At 38.6% G+C, this 16,469-nt stretch overlaps 2 protein-coding genes across 3 annotated transcripts in view; one reads left to right on the top strand and one right to left on the bottom strand.

Moving 5' to 3' along the window:
* Positions 1-16,469, top strand: part of AVEN (apoptosis and caspase activation inhibitor) — a 208,783-nt gene that overhangs the window by 90,383 nt on the left and 101,931 nt on the right. The gene's annotated exons all lie outside the window — the stretch shown is intronic.
* CHRM5 (cholinergic receptor muscarinic 5) overlaps positions 1-16,469 on the bottom strand; it is a 104,806-nt gene that overhangs the window by 78,691 nt on the left and 9,646 nt on the right. The gene's annotated exons all lie outside the window — the stretch shown is intronic.

Here is a 16,469-nt window from a genome sequence, read left to right as displayed (position 1 = left end):
ATATGTGTTTAGGTAGTGGAATAGAAGGAACACTTGGTGGGCATCAGGGGATCTTAGTTTTGGTTTTGGTTGTCTTAGAACCTTTTTTTTTTTTTTAAACTCCAAACAAAACCAGCTGTTAGAAATAATACCTCCTTGCTTTAATCTAGGGGTAGTTGTGACGATCATGTGGAATTATTTTACAAATTATAAAGTTCTATACAAAAGCTAAGAATTACTTTTTAGGTGAAGAGAAACAAACTGTTGGGTTAGAATATACTGTGGGTCATATTTGAAATTCGGTCATTAACACGGGGCTGTCATGAAAATATCCAAGCATGGTACTAACATATATATGTAATTAGAAAAATAAATGATCATTAACTCATTTTCTCTTTTATTTAGCTTTTTTTGTGTGTTTGTGTGGGATTTGTTGAACTATTTTAACTTCTGCAACTATAGAGGTGATACAGGGAACTTGAAAGATGATTAAAAATAAGAAAAACAGGATTTATGATGAAAGGTTTAGGATGCTAAGCAAAACAAGCCTGAGAAATGGTTTAATAATTTGTGTTTTCCAAGCTGTAAAGACAAAGGAAAAAAAAATCGAATGTGCTTAAACTAAAATACAGGGGATTTAGATTAGCCATTTGTGTTATGAGTGTTAACTGGGCATCCAAGGGAGAGTTGGGAAATCACCTTTACTGAAAATCTTTCAAAATGGATTTGGTTTCATTTAATGGAAATGGGTTCAACAATGGTCCTTCTTGCTGCATGGGATAGAGCAAGGTCATTTATCAAGGAGTTTTTTCAACCCTGTAATTCTGTTCTCTTGTCTTTTAATTTTGCGATATTTCTACAGTGTTTTACTTGTGTGTTAAGTGAGCACACCCAGTGTCCTCAGAAGGGTTAGGCTTAATAAATAGGCAAGGCGTGTGTGTGTAAATGAGCCCTGTGGCCACTAGTGACCCTGCAACCACAGGTGACCTTAAGCTAACAAGCTGATGGCGGTCATCAGTGCTGTCATTTCCTGAAACCTACCAGGTGCAGGCTGTGTGTGAGATGTGTTACACGGGCACATTCTCTATTTCATTAAATCCTAACTTTAACTTAATAGGGTAGGTTTCATTATCTCTATTCTATACATGTAGAAACTAAGCCTTAGAAATAAAGTTCAACAATTTGTACAAAATTCTCATATCTCTTAGGTAGCAGAATCAGGATTCAAACTTAAGTATGCCTGGCTTCAAGGTTGGAATTTTTTGCACTTGATACTGTTCATTAAAATCGAAATATATTGTTGATTATCTGAAACTAAAAAAAATCTATGTTTATTGTATATCACTAAGATACACATTTTTTGTTTCTGCAAAAAAAGAAGCTGTGTTGTTTACACTTGGTCTGCAGCTTCAGAGAAGGTTTGTGGTTGGTTAAGAAGCTGCCTTTGGGCTGGAGGCAGGCACCTGGACAGAAGCCCCAAGGCTTGGGAGCTGCAGCCAGGCCTCAGGGCACTGCACTGTGAGGCTCCGAGTTGTGTTGGAGGGTGAGTCTTTTGGCCTATGGAAGTTGGTCAGGTGGTTTTCCTTCTTGATGCATTTCACCTCCTTGTGTAGACAGTCACAGAGAATGTGGGTCTGTGTGGCCATAACCCAGGGCATGCAGACCCAGCAGGACCTGGTTAGGGTTTTCCATGGGGCCAGAAAGCTTCCTAGGCATCCAGGGTGTCATCCCACTCATCTTGGGGCAGCTTCTGCATGCAGCGCTGATTATGAATCTTCTAGGCATGCTTGTTTGCCAGCTTGTAGCAGAAGTGGTTCCTGCCTTCTGGGGCCACACTGTTGCAGTTGAAACAAAAGCCCAAAGAGAGAAAGAGAGAGATAAATAGAGGACGCCTGCAGATGCAGGTGGACCAAGCAGCTGGCAGCAGCCTTGACCTCAGTGGAATAATTCTGGTGGATTTGGGAGCTCATGGTTGGAGGAAAAAACCATTGTTCGCTGGCCTGAGAAGAAGGGGATGGGCAAAGAGATGGTCCCAGAGGCTACAGCTGGGGAGAGGAGAGTGGAGCGTAATCTGAGGCTGGAGTAGGGAAGACCTTGAGTCTGTGGGTTTATTCCATCCTAACATGGTGGAGGCAAGAGACTGTCTGGTGGCTGTCCATTGTTTTTCTCTTTTCCTTTCCTGGCCTTTCCCTTTCCCTTCCCCTTTTGTTAAATAAAAAGCAAGCCAGCATAATAAATGAATTTGATCTTAGTTGTTCAAATGAAAAAACCTTCAAATGTACCTTTTCCAACAGAAAGGTGACATATGCAAAAGAATAAAGCACATATGGGATACTGCATTGTACATTCTTAGTCACTGTCATATGTGGAGTGGGATGGAAAGAATATCCTCACATAATTTGTTGTGAGAATACTGCACTGGTCTCAGAATTTTCAGTGACCTGAGGATGGAATTAATGCTAATGAATTATGAATATATACCGTTTAATTTAGTGGCATTGAGTGGTGAGGATGTCAACATACTGCTTTTCATAACCTGTGGTGAGAATTCCTCTTGGAAAAGTAAATCTATATTTTATCTGTTTATTTAGCACTTGAAAAGAACCTGGGCTGGGCGCGGTGGCTCATGCCTGTAATCCCAGCACTTTGGGAGGCCAAGGTGGGCGGATCACGAGGTCAGGAGATCGAGACCATCCTGGCTAACATGGTGAAACCCCATCTCTACTAAAAATACAAAACAATTAGCTGGGCATGGTGGCACGTGCCTGTAGTCCCAGCTACTCGGGCGGCTGAGACAGGAGAATTGCTTGAAACTGGGAGGCGGAGGTTGCAGTGAGCCAAGATTGCACCACTGCATTCCAGCCTAGGTGACAGAGTGAGACTCCGTCTCAAAAAAAACAAAAACAAAAACCTGATATAGAGCCTTATAGTCATGATCTATTATATCCTGTGTATTGCACATGAAGGAAAACATTGTCTTTAATAATATTACTGCTGGTTTTTAAAAAATCATTAAGTTTCCGAAAGCTTGCTTTCTTTACCTCTTACTTTCTAGCTAAGTAGATAATTAATGTGGTTTTATATTTACTTTTAAAATTCTGTAGTTGTAGAGTCTTCTGCCTTGTGTTTATACAGAGTTTATAAAAATTTACAGTGGGCCGGGTGCGGTGGCTTAAGCCTGTAATCCCAGCACTTTGGGAGGCTGAGGTGGGTGGATCACGAGGTCAGGAGATCGAGACCATCCTGGCTAACATGGTGAAACCCTGTTTCTACTAAAAATACAAAAATAAATTAGCCAGGCGTGGTGGCAGGTGCCTGTAGTCCCAGCTACTCGGGAGGCTGAGGCAGGAGAATGGCGTGAACCCGGTAGGCAGAGCTTGCAGTGAGCCGAGATGGCGCCACTGCACTCCAGCCTGGGCGACAGAGCGAGAGTCCATCTCAAAAAAAAAAAAAAAAAAAAATTTACAGTGAAATGTGGGGTTTTCACAAATAACCCTGAGAAACAAAAATCAACTTAATAGAATCCTAAATTTGTTATGCCATCATGAATTTCTGCCTCCATGGGGGAATGCTATGTGAGTTAGATCTGTCAGAGAGATATCAGGCACCTGGGCTTTCTGGCATTCTGCCCTTGAGAGAATCATGAATCTTTCAGTATTAGAGAAGAATCCTTAGAGATAGTTTTTTCACTGAACATTTCTTGAACTTCTATTTTTGAACATTTCCTAGAAATTAATAGAATGAAGCTTAAAAAGATTAAGTGACTGTGTACATGGCCACAGAATTGGGAACAGTAGTCTTTGGCTTCAAACTCAAGATTTCTAGCTTATAGGTACTTATTTACCAAACACTAAGGAATCAGGTGTATCATGCATCATGTCAGGTGCTGAGGGTACAGAAATGCCTACAACACAGTGCCTGCCTTTCAGAATATTGTTGGGAGAGCTGAACTGCAGTGGCCCAGACTGCTCCTGATGGGTATGTGAAGAATGCAAGGCTCTGACTGCTCTTTGTCTGAATTTCTCATAGTTGTGTTTCCAGCAAGCAACCCTGAGGGATGAGGTAATATCTCCCCCAGGGTTGCTTCCACTTACTCAAGGAACTTACTCTTACTGAAAAAGGAACACTGAGCTGAGGGCATGCACTCAGCTCAGTGTTCCTTTCTGGTAACAAAGGAACACTCAGCTCAATGTTCCTTCCCTGTAGCAAAGCCCACAGCATGGTGATTCTTGGTGAGCATTTGGTGATTCTTGGGGTCATTACTAGGGTTTGGATTGGGATGGGAGAGGGTGTGATCTTATAGGAATTTGAAATTGAGAAGGCAGCACTGCTGAAAAATGCATTAGGGCCAGCCTCTGAATTAGATTGGCTCAATTTGTTGGGGGCAGAGCTGCAGATACAGCTCTACATCTGCAGAGATGTAGGTGTTAACAAATGTGTTAAAATAACTCTTATTTAGTGCTGGGTGTGGTGGTTCACGCCTGTAATCCCAGCACTTTGGGAGGCCGAGGCGGGCGGATCATCTGAGGTCAGGAGTTCAAGACCAGCCTGGCCAGTATGGTGAAACCTCGTCTCTACTAATAAAAAAAAAAAGAAAAAATACAAAAATTAGCAGGGCATGGTGGCATGCACCTGTAGTCCCAGCTACTAGGGAGGCTGAGGCAGGAGGATTGCTTGAACTTGGGACGTAGAGGTTGCAGTGAGCTGAGGTTGGAGTGAGCCAAGATCGCTCCACTGCACTCCAGCCTGGGCAATAGAGCGAGACTCCGTTTCAAAAACAAAAAAACAAAACTCTTGTTTATAGAGTACCTGGCTAGATATTTGGTATTTTGTATACATTTTATTTAAATTCAAAATAGCCCTTCAATGTTAGTATTAGACAGTTTTATAGATGAGATAAATTAAGCTCAAAGAAGTTAGGTAACAAGGATCACATAACTAGTGTGTAATGGAACTGCAGTGTGAATTCCTTTCAATCTGATTCCAAAACCCATGACTATTCTTTATATTGCACTCTCGCCCTCTGTGGTATGCATACAGTTGGCTATGCAGTAGTAGGCCCTTTTGGTGTATTGTATAGAAAATGAGCCATTTCATTGTTTGGGAAACTTGTGTTTCCTCCTCTTCCCCCCATTTTTAGTATCTGTTAAAAGAAGAAAGCTTTTGGCTACTTAAAAAAACTTGATTATGTTGTTTAGTTTGGTGCCTTTTGATCTGGTCATGACAATGGGAGCAATACTCTTATGCTTGCTACTTGTTTCATTTAAACTGAAAAGTCCGGAAAAAATATGTTAGTACGCAGGAGTGCTAACTTGCAAATGAGTTTTGCTTGACTGCTAATAACTCAAGCAAAAAGATAATTATGTGTTATAAATTGTGCATGCGGAAAGTGAAATGAAATTCATCTGCTTCATATTTTTTAGGAAAATTGATAAGGCATCACTGTTAATATTTTTCACATTACCTTTTGGATTTCTTAATTCAGATATTTTCTCTCCACAATTTTGAGAGAAAATTAAGAGGGGTTGCTGCCCGAAATTGGAGGAGTCTTGGAACCAAGTTGTGATTGTATGTTTATATAAAAACTCAATGTGACCTCAGCAAGTCACAGCATTCTTTCAATTTGATGATCTCTATTTTAAAGTGAGAAAGTTTTTACTTGCAGAGTGTTTCTGAATCCTATGTTAATCTTTTTTAAGTTCTGATTGGAGGCTCTAGTGATACGATTTTTAGGGCAGGCTACATTTAGCTGTATTTTTTCCATTATATTTTGAAGTTGGAATGGTATTGCAAGTTAGTAATTTTCATACTCTTGTTGATAATGTTTTGCATATGGTACACATGGGATTTGGGAACTAGTTAAGGTCCTTGCCTACACTCTGCTTAGAGCAAGAAGTAATTTGGGGTTCTCTGTGTACAGATAATGATAAATGGGCCAAGTTGTGGGGCAGGTTTCACTTTAGACCTTGCCTCTCTTGTCTGTGTGTCACTCCGTTTTCTTTCTTATGTGGGTGCATGACTACCTATTGTAATGCCCAAGGCTTTAATATACTCATTGATGCCTTTGCCTGATCTCCCAGGATACCCATACATGTATATTTAATATTCGTAGTTTGTGCTCATGTCATATATGGCCATCAGCCCACAGCAAGAGAAATCAGAGGAAGTGTTGCCTGGGAGGCAGCACATTTGGAGAGTTCATGTGTGGGACGGTACTATAACAGCCTTGCGTAAGTAATGCAACAGGTAAGGTGGAATCATTTTAGAGCAGGCTGTTGCACTGAGGTCTTGTCAAGTTAAGACATTACCAGTGCAATGATTCTTGAAAGGTGTGCTGCTAACAAAATGATGTTATTAAATCTAGTCTGTGTGGGAGTGTGCATGTCTGTCAGCTATACAGTATAATTCCTAAATAGGAACTTGCTGCTCCTGATATACTTACATACTTTAATGTGTCTTCAGCTCTACATGTTTGGGTTCCTTGTACCTATTTCTTCTGTGCCTAGTTGCTCTGAGTCATACTAGTTTACTATGAGATAATGTTAAACAATATCATGGATTCAACCAGGATGTCTTTAATCTTCTCCCTTGTTATTCTCATTCTTTTTTTTCCTTTAAAATCATAGTGAAAAAGTGAGCTGATTATTTTTTTAAAACCCAGAAAACAGAGATTTAACAAATTCATAGCTAGAACAAGTTAGTGTTCACCTGAATGGTTTTCTCTAATACCAATCTTGAATCTCTTGGATTGCTCATGCTATTCTAATTAACCAGCAGTTGATAAAAGAAAAATATATAAGCATATATGCATTGCATTTTTCTTGACCACTGGAGCTCCTTAATGTTTCTCTACATGTGTCCTTTACGATTCCTGAGGATGCCTAACGAACTTCTCTTAGTTTAGTAAAGCTGACATGTTATGAACCATTGGTGTCTTTTTTCTCACTCTTCAGGAACATTATAGAATGTTCATTCTGAAAACAGATAACATTTGGTCCAAATCTTTCGTTTTTTAAAGGAGGAAACCGAGGCTCATAAAGGTTGAGGTTTAACTTAAGGCCATACAAGTATTTGTTGGAGATGAATTGCTCAGATAAGAGTGCGTTCTGTAGGTTCATAAATAGTGCAGTTTTATTTGCTTGCTTGTTTTTGAGACAGGGTCTTGCTTTGTTGCCCAGGCTGGAGTGCAGCCTCAACCTCCTGGGCTCATGTGATCCTTCCACCTCAGCCTCCTGAGTAGCTGGGATTACAGCCACACCCTAGCATCCCCGGCTAATTTTTGTATATGGTTTTGCCATATTGCCCAGGCTGGTCTCAAACTCTTGGGCTCAAGCAATCCTTCCTCCTTGGCCTCCCAAAGTGCTGGGATTGCAGGCATGGGACACCGTGCCCGGCCAACCGTGCAGTCTTTAAATAATAGCCTAGATACCCATTTAAATTCCAATTTTTATTTTGAAGAGGGGTTTACGAGGTGACTCTTCTGTGGTTATGTCCTTTGGAGTAAGCTATAATCAAATTGATATGCAGAGAGGAAGTAAACAGTTCTTTATTAGAGTAGACTTAAAATGTGGAATATTCTCAAGTATGTCAACCTTTCTAAACAGGATGAAAAAGAAACCTGGAACATTATATGAGCCAGTAGGTCCCATTTATTGTCTGTTTTTTTATTTATCTTGTTCTGCTACCCCTACTCCTTACTTTTGCCTGGCATGGACATACATCTCTTTCCTCTGTCCATTTTTCACGTTTGTTCTTGTTAGACTTGGGACTTCAGGGTGAAAGTGAACATTATTCTCTGATTTCTTCTAAGTTTGTGGTTTATTAATATATCCTTCTAATATTTCTTGGGTGCAGGAACCAGGGGAAAGGGAAAAAGTAAGGCCGAATTCTGTTTTTCTCAAACTCCTGGGGACGAATTTGTACACCTTAATTTTTTTATTTTTATTTTTATTTATTTATTTATTTTGAAACAGAATCTCACTCTGTCACCCAGGCTGGCATGCAGTGGTGTAATCTTGGCTAATTGCAACCTCCGCCTCCCAGGTTCAAGCCATTCTCCTGTCTTAGCCTCCCAAGTAGCTGGGATTACAGGTGCCTGCCACCATGCCGGCTAATTTTTGTATTTTTAGTAGAGACAGGGTTTCACCATGTTGATCAGGCTGGTTTTGAACTCCTGACCTCAGGTGATCCTCCCACCTCGGGCTCCTAAAGTGCTGGGATTACAGGCGTGAGCCACCGTGCCCAGCCTGTATGCTTTAATTTTCATTTGATGTTTTATTTCCAATTATTAAATGTACTCCCCCACTCTGTTTTTCTCACTCAAGAGACTTCTGTGTCTGCAGTGGGTTTGCTGTAGTCTAGTACCACACATGTTCAGAGGATGCTCAGGAAATATTAGTAATACGTAAGTGTCACTTTGTTCAGAACGGCCAGTCTGCATTGGTTCTGCCTAGAGAGAAATTTCCTCTTTCTTCATGTACTTGGATCGCTAAGGTTTTCTGGTTGAATTTCTATGTTTTTAAAATAGTTTTATATAGACATAGTGACTTTTGAAATGGTCCTCCCTCCCTCCCTACCTCTCTCCCTTCCTCCTCCATCCTTCCATCCCTCCCTCCCTCCCTCTCTTCCTTTTCTTCCTTTCTTTTTCCTTTTCTCTTTCTCTTTTTCTTTTCTTTTCTTTTTTTCTCTGTTTTGACAGGGCTCGTTCTGTTACCCAGGCTGGAGTGCAGCGGTGTGTTCACAGCTTGCTGCGGCTTTGACCTCCTGGGCTCAAGAAATCCTCCTGCCTTGGCCTCCAAAGTGTTAGAATTACAGGGGTGAACTACCACACCTGGCCTGAAATAGTCCTTTCTAATTCAAACCTGGCTGTTTTGCCAGGGAGGACTTACTTGCTCTGAGACCATATTATTGGAAACTTAGAGTGTAATAGAGAACGTTTGATTCTTCCCTTGTAGAAATAGTCAGAATTTCAAGGTTCAAAATTTCACGGACATAGACATAGGGCTGTAATGAGAAGGAAAATATGTATGTACCATCCTTTCTTCCAAAGTGTCCTTGGAGGAGAGCAAGCATAAGAATGGTGCTCAGTGAGGCCACGAGGCTGGGATACAACAGCCTGAATCAAAGCACGCTGTCATAGCCTCCTAACAAAAGAGAATGTCAAGGTTTGAAACCAGAATTCATTATAATATGCAGTATTTTATGTACTTGTAAATAAAATTAAGGGAGTATAGGAGGAGATGATAAGGGGAGGATTTGTTTGAATCTGTCTCATCTTCTGCTTTGTTGAAGTGCTAATCAGATGATCTTTCTATCCTACCAATATATGAGAAACAGTGTCTTAGAGTAAGAGTATTGGAACTTGTTATCCTGAAGGCAAGCTTCCCTGTCTCATGTAAGAACTCCAGCTTTTTGTGTTCCCTTTAAATGTATATTTTGTGTTTTTTGTTCATTTTGTTGCTAAAAAAGGTAGTGCGGATTTTGTAAGTGAGGAGACAGCCTTTCAACCTTCCTATCTCCTTGGTACCAATTTAAGCCAAAAATTATTTTTTTCTATACGAGATATTAACCTTGCCATAACTAATTCATGCCATTGTGACCATGAGTTTAGCTATCTCTTTTCTATATAAGGAATCACTGCTGGGAATTGGTTTCCTTCCCAAGGGACCCTGTAATTTTGATTATTTTACTTCCATCCAGGATGTCACTATACCACAGGAGGCTGGCTGACTCAGGGGTGGGAAGAAAAGGCATAGAAAAATAAAGTAGCTTATGTTTCTATGCCTAGGATGTTTGTTTCAAAAGTTCAGCTGGGGATCTGAGACAGGAAAGGTACAATAAATTTATGTTAAAAATTTCAGCTGGTCATCTGAGACCGGAGAGGTACAATACATTTATGTTAAATTTTTTTTTTTGTTTCTGCCTTGCTGTTTACATTTATTTAAAATATTTTAAATGGAGATATACCATTATGCCTGCAGAAGGTCCTATTCCTGATACTTAAAAAGCCTAAATAAAGATATATAAATTTTAACCAGTTCCTAATACACTTACAGAATAAAAGTGTGTTGTCTACTGGAGTTTTTCTTCCCAGATCCATTTATGGAGAGGCCATAAAAAATCTGATGCGGGCATGGCAGAAATTTATATTTGTTAAAGCTGTGTAATAAGTCCATGGGTATTGGTTGTTGGTTTAAAATAACGCTACTTAAAATTGAATCTCAAGAATATATTTGAAAATATTTTAAAGTATTTTAGAGAAAAAAGCGACATTACTCACTTAGGAGATTGGCTTCAAAGCAGGAATCATTTGAGATTTTGGATGAATAGTTATGAGAATTCCTTAGTGAACAGGACAGTGCTGGAGATGATCACTGAATGCAGATGAATACATTGTAATATGAATAGTATGTAATAATAATTGAAACATGGCTTTTTTAGATGGAAGATCATATTTCCTCTTTTAAAAGTTGATTTTATCCAATATATCTTGCTGGTTATAATATTTAGTTATATATGGAGGTTCAAGCTTAAATACTTGAGCCCCATCTCACTTGCAAAAGCAAGTAAATTTGCAGAGTTCACAAACCTGGAAACAACTCAGGACAACTCCAGTGTTTGGCATAATGTTGTTAGGTGAAATAATACTAGCATATTATGCAAGGGACCTGGTATTTCTTTCTTTTCTTTTCTTTTTTTGAGACATAGTCACTCTGTCACCCAGGCTGGAGTGCAGTGGCGCAATCTAGGCTCACTGTAACCTCCGCTGCCCGGGTTCAAGGGATTCTTCTGCCTCAGCCTCCCGAGTAGCTGGGACTACAGGCATGTGCCACCACGCCCGGCTAATTTTTGTATTTTCAGTAGAGATGGGATTTCACCATGTTGGTCAGGCTGGTCTTGAACTCCTGACCTCATGATTCACCTGCCTTGGCCTCCCAAAGTGCTGGGATTACAGGCGTGAGCCACCGTGCCCAGCTGGGACCTGGTATTTCTAACAAATTCTGTTGTTTTCTCACACTGAATTCTGAGTTCTATTATGACAAATTCTCACTTTTTGTTTCTATGCTTTCTTGATTGCAAATAATTTTTTGAGATTTTGTTAATTTTAGTTACTTCTGGAATATTCCAACTCAAATTATAGATGTTTAGTCCTTTTTAAAATCAACTTATAATTTATTTGAATCCTAGGTCTTAGTTGCTTGATCAATGTTTAGGCAGCAGGATAATTGAGTAGCATTCCGCATAGCTAAGTAGCACTGTTTTGCAACCTGTGCCCTCTTGCTCTAGAAAATGCTATTGCCTGACATATACCAGGAGTTTTAGGTTAGAGTATTTGGCAGTGTCTATATGGAATCAAAAACTTGCATTAAAATGGAGAAGAATATCTTTGTGAATCCTCTAGATGGCAGAACAATTACAACAAATATATCTTAGAAGGTGTCCAAGAAGCGTGTGGAGGAGAAGAGTGTAGGAGAGATGGGGTGAGAAGGGGACCTGCAGGCTCTAAGCTTTCTGTCTCAACCCAACCAGGGCAGATCTGCTCTTATATGTCTTATATCTTGATATTTTATCTAAGATGGTGTTTGAAAGAAGGAACATGGCTAAAAACATGATAGGATGTCAAAACTCAAAATCTGTTGTTTTTTTTTCCTTCAGGACAGAGTTTCGCCCTTGTTGCTCAGGCTGGAGCGTAGTGGTGCAATCTTGGCTCACTGCAACCTCCACCTCCTGGGTTCAGGCGATTCTCCGGCCCCAGCCTCCAAGTAGCCAGGATTACAGGCATGCACCACCACGCCCGGCTAATTTTTGTATTTTTATTAGAAACGGGGTTTCAACATGTTGGCCAGGCTGGTCTCAAACCCCTGACCTCAGGTGATCCACCTGCCTCGGCCTCCCAAAGTGCTGGGATTACAGGCATGAGCCACTGTGCCTGGCCCAAAGCTCAAAATCTTAAGTTGTGCACGCCAACATCAAATCACAGATTTCTGTGAGGACGTACACATGCATTATTCATGTACCCTGAGCATCTTCAGACTATAGCTGCCCCCACCCCAACACACATGTTGATGAATTCTAGAGTGATGCTGGCCTACTTCAACACTCTGCTACTTTAATTTCTATCATAGGGGTTGAGGCACAGCATAGTCTTTTAGCCTTTGTCCCTCCTTTTAAAGAAATCACCACTGTTGGTATATTGTATGTTGGCATAAGGAGAAGAGATGACTTGGGGAGATATAACGTAGGTAACTTGCAAAGATTCATTCCTCACAGAGAGTGAAAGAGGGAGAGGGGGCAGGGAGAGCATCCAACAGAATAAATGTAAGATTTTAAGTGTGTCACTTTCTCCACTCATCTTTGAATAGAAAGATGATTGTAGTATCTCTTCAGTTTCATTTGCCAAAGTACTTATTCAAATTCCCCTGAAGTCACTTTTTAATAGCAAGACCAATTTAGATCCTTTTGGATTATCGATGAAATTCTAGATCTAGTAGTATAGCAAACGTGATTTCCATATGTCAAATAGAGCAAAAGCATAAGGGATAAATTTGCTATCCTGTATTTGCATACCTCATAATATCATATACTATCCCTAACAGATATTATCTCCTTATAGCTATTATTTCAGTATAAACTACTTTAAAAGACTCCTTCATTAGACTTTTCTGCAGTTACCTACTTGCCTATTATCGGTGAAATGCAGCTGAGGTATATTTTAGGATCACTATTTTTCTGCCTGTCTGAGATTGTACCTGAGAATGCATTAAGATACATTTTCACATTCATTTAACACATCTGCTGATTAACTAGTCCTGAGCTTACCTTGGGAATAGACAGATAAATTAGATGTGGCCTTTACTCTTAAGGCCCTCAACCATGAAAAATGCAATTTCGTATGTCAGACAACTATATAAATAGATTTTCTTATTTTTTTAACTTTTAGATTTTTTATAGAGATGGAGTCTTGCTATGTTGCCTAGGTGGGTCTTGAACTCCTGGCCTCAAGCGATCCTCCAGCTTTGGCCTCCCAGAGTGCTGGGATTACCGGTTGCGCTTGGCCATAAATAGGTTTTCAATGGAATCTAACAAGGTGTTATGAAAGAAGTATCCTCAAAGTGTTGGGGAAGTTCCTAGGCATGAGAAGCTCTTCTGTAGGTATTACCAGAAGTTACCCAGAAGTTACTGCATGTAGAGGACTGTCTTTGCAACACAAATGAAGGGAAGGTATACAGCTGATGAAATATTAAGAGTTGTACCATGTTATATACTGAGCCTGATAGACTTACACCAACAGCTTTCTAGGTTACTGTACCAAAAAATTCTATAAATAGCTAAGGATTTTTAGTTGATAACTGAACTGGAAATCATCTCTGGCTTTTGCTTCTTAAAGAACACATTATTCAGTGCTACATTTCTATAGTGATAATCAGGAAATAAGAAGGCCCACGTAGTCTGATGATGACAACAGTGTGACGTCAAACAGTGTCTATAAAAGTGGTAATGTTTTCTGATTGGTCCAGATTCTTGAGTTATTTCACTAATAATTTCAATACGAAAAATGGAGAATGTCGGATCTTTAAACAACTGCTGAATAACCCATTGGTTGTAATGAACCAGTACATAGGACTGAATAAATGCTTTAAGAATTCTCTACACACCACTGGATCAAGCAATCTGTGTAACTGTAGATAATGAGACTTCAGCTTGACTTGTAATTATGCGTGGAGTTGTTACTGTATTTTTTACACATCATCTTTGTATAGGCTCTGAGTCTAGGAGGGTCAGTCACAAATGACTGATACTCTGAATCAGGGTATTGCCACTAATCAAAGGACAGACTGCACATGTGTTCAGTGTGGAAGGATTAGTTGGTCTGCTTTGTCCTTTGGCGACTGTTGCAAACAAAGATTACGAAAAGAGGTCTGTATATGCCTATGTGTTTGTAAAAGGAGCTTTCATTTTTGTTTCCTTAATTGAACCCTAACTCCTGATTTATTTTTATTTATTTTTTGCAAATATTTGTTGAAGACTTTCAGAGAATACAGAAGTTTTGCTAATTAAAGACAGTCCTTTGTTTTTTTGTTTTTGTTTTTGTTTTTTAACAAATCCATGCTGTTTTAGAAAGGTGTTAACCAGCCCCCTCCCTGCCCTCATACTAGTCCATGTGTCAGATACTAATTAATCTATGTCATGGGATCACTTTATAATCTATATTTAGGGATCTCTTTCTCATTCAGAGACACTGTCTTTCTCATTTTGGGTGTTTTGGTAATTTTTCAATTTTCTGAGTAGCATCAGTATTTCTGCTTGAACCAAGGTGAAATTTTGCATCTATTCCTCAGTTCTCTAGGGGCCTCTTTCATGACTGTCTGCTTGCTTACTGGTATTTTCCTTACTCCCGTTTTATCATGGTCTGTGAATTTAACCAACATGATGTTTACTCCCGCTTTTGAATTATTAATGAGAAAACTGTGAGATGGTACTTTTATCTTTAATAGTTGATGCTGAAAAAGTGACAAATGCAATAAAAGCATCTTTCTCTAATTCAGTTCCTGTCATGCATCTCTTTAGTGTCTTGGTGATATGACTTGAAATAATAGTGCTTACATCTCTCTTTTAGCTAGTTCACACTGAAAGCATATAATCATCTGTTTGATATCAGAGCCACTTCCCAGTCACAGATTGTGATGTCACAAACCAAAGATTGTTCTCTCTCAGCAGGAAGAAGCTGGAGAGGAGGTGATCTTCATGGTGAACCACATCCTTATTCAAATTTGGTCACTTCATAAGGAAAATTAACCATAATAAGGAACAAATATATTGGCTAGTTGAAATGCCCAGTTGAATTAAGCTTGAAACACTGTGCCATTATAATGGAATGAAAAAAATTTCTTATGAAAACTTAAAGTTATAATAATGAAGATATAAGTAAATATATATTTAATGCATTTAAAAATATTATGCAATGTCCCTTTAAGTTAAATGCTAACACAGAAAAATGAATTTTAGGTATGTTTCTAATTTTATATACAAAATTATGTTGCTTGGTATTTCAGACAAAAATTACTTTTTAAGATTGTTATGTTAACATACACGAAATGGATGTGTTCATTTTGACCTAGATGCCCATTTTTATTTTATCATAGTTTAAATAAAAAGCTTATAGCTTTTGGATAATTTAAAATGACCAGAATTTAAGGATATAGCAATAGGTATTATTATAAGGATATGGCAGCCAAAATATTTGCTCCATTTCTATGAAAGGAACTAATGATACACAATCACATTACTTTCACAATATAATACTTTTATATAATATGTGTGAATGAAATACATTCTAAATTGCAGAAACAAGTAGGCAGGTCATTGACTACATCCCAAGACTGTTCAGAATCTCTTTAATTGTTAAATCTATCAATAACAGGGAAAAGTTCTTATAAATAAACCAAATCTTCAGGTACTAGCATAAAATCCCTCATCCATTTGTACCCATGAGATGTAAACTTGAAGCAGTTTTCATTTTTTTTTTCACCCTACATGAAGAAAATACAGATTATTCCAAATTGCTGTAGGGTATTTTTTTGAAAGCTGTTACTGAAACTTCAATAATCACTTTTCTGAATGGGTTATTATAGAGCAAAGCCTTGATTTGGAAAGGAAAGAAAGTGAAAATTCACTGGGATTGATGCTGACAAGGACCAAATTGGGGTGGAGCAAGGTAGTATTCATTTGCCCAGCCATTGTCATTAGAAGGTGAGTTATAGAAACAAAGCCCCCAAATTAGTGGGATATGAGTCTGTTTACATTACAATGAGTAAATAAAATCCAGAACACTTAAGGAATATTGTTATCTGCCCCCTTTAATTCTATTTATTGGAAGCAAATTGAGCATAGTAGAAATTTCATACTTTTGTCCAAGTTAATTAAAAAATCTTTAATTATAATTTAAAATATTGATTAATATTCTTCATTTAAAATATCTACATATTTTTGAATCATGTCCGTTTACAAACTGTAATACCATAATAAGGAGGGAACAGATGAAAAGAACCCTTAAGGGTTCAGCTATTTCTCAGTGTAGGTAAACAACAACAATACCACCCTTAACTTTTAGTTATGTCTGGTATGCATAAGAAGTATTTTGAGATTTCTGAATAAACATTTTTTTCTCTGAAACAAATTGGTGTATTAGATAATCACTACTTGTATTAAATTGCTGCTTTCCTTTGGTACTGGAAAATGACAGGTAAGTTTCTGTAATGACTTCAGATGCAAAAGACTTATGATATTTAAGGTTATTTATAGACTGTCTTGAAAAGCCTGAAGGGATCATATAATTTACTCCCTTAACTAAAATTTGAAAAAAGGAAAGAATTCGGTGAAATGGAAGAGAATTTCTAATTTGACTACTTTTAGACAAGTATTGAATACTTACTTCTGATAACTTTATGTATATTACCACAACATCTCCGTAGTTAGGTGTGATATGCTCT

Source organism: Pan paniscus, chromosome 16 (genome assembly GCF_029289425.2).
Source record: "Pan paniscus chromosome 16, NHGRI_mPanPan1-v2.0_pri, whole genome shotgun sequence".
NCBI classification, from domain to species: Eukaryota; Metazoa; Chordata; class Mammalia; order Primates; family Hominidae; genus Pan; species Pan paniscus.
Note: the sequence above shows the minus strand (reverse complement) of the source record. Positions and strands in the feature narration are given on the sequence as shown.